Source organism: Drosophila willistoni, unplaced genomic scaffold (assembly GCF_018902025.1).
Source record: "Drosophila willistoni isolate 14030-0811.24 unplaced genomic scaffold, UCI_dwil_1.1 Seg346, whole genome shotgun sequence".
NCBI lineage: Eukaryota > Metazoa > Arthropoda > Insecta > Diptera > Drosophilidae > Drosophila > Drosophila willistoni.
In genome coordinates, this window is record NW_025814296.1 from 4044 (window position 1) to 5000 (window position 957).

The following is a 957-nucleotide window of genomic DNA, read 5'->3' on the forward strand; positions in this document are numbered from 1 at the left end:
AGTTTAATTGTTCATAATCTTTAACCTTTTATATAAGAAGAGTAAATAAGTATGCATCATAAATCTTGTTATGTTTGCAACTTAAATAATATGTCACTTATATAGAGCAAAAATTTTTCCATTATTAAAATCAAATTATTATTATTGAATTAATTTCTTATAATTATAAAACACTCATCTCACTTAATGTGAATGATGGTTTTACTTGATATATAATTTCACGCATTAAATGTCAAATTCAAGTTAAATTTTAAATTTAATATCAAAATACAAATGTTTATTTTCTTTTGAAATGAGCAAAATTAAAGCAAATGTGATTATATATTTTGTAAGTGTAAAAATAAAGATATTTTGAACAAATTTATTAAATATATTCAATTAATGAAAAACGAAAATGAACGCTATTAAATTATGGCCGTATTCGTAGAATGTTACCACAAATAATATATGTATTTTAATTTATTTTATTCAAAAATATATCATATTGTCAAGTATCTTTAAATATTTAAAAATATGTGTTTGTTAAAAATCATAAAACTTATCGTTATTTTAACAACACATTTAATAAATAACATTATTCTGGTTGATCCTGCCAGTAGTTATATGCTTGTCTCAAAGATTAAGCCATGCATGTCTAAGTACACACGAATTAAAAGTGAAACCGCAAAAGGCTCATTATATCAGTTATGGTTCCTTAGATCGTTAACAGTTACTTGGATAACTGTGGTAATTCTAGAGCTAATACATGCAATTAAAACACGGACCTTCTGGGACGTGTGCTTTTATTAGACTAAAACCAAGCGATCAATTGATCGTTATATTGGTTGAACTCTAGATAACATGCAGATCGTATGGTCTTGTACCGACGACAGATCTTTCAAATGTCTGCCCTATCAACTTTTGATGGTAGTATCTAGGACTACCATGGTTGCAACGGGTAACGGGGAATCAGGGTTC

The 957-nt window shown here is 27.0% G+C and overlaps 1 non-coding gene across 1 annotated transcript in view; it reads left to right on the forward strand.

Moving 5' to 3' along the window:
* Positions 1 to 576: 576 nt before the first annotated feature.
* The window catches only part of LOC124461330, a 1994-nt gene continuing 1613 nt past the window's right edge, over positions 577 to 957 (forward strand). Inside the window, exon 1 of the ribosomal RNA XR_006955030.1 lies at positions 577 to 957. This exon is cut by the window's right edge and continues 1613 nt beyond it. This is a non-coding gene — a ribosomal RNA (small subunit ribosomal RNA).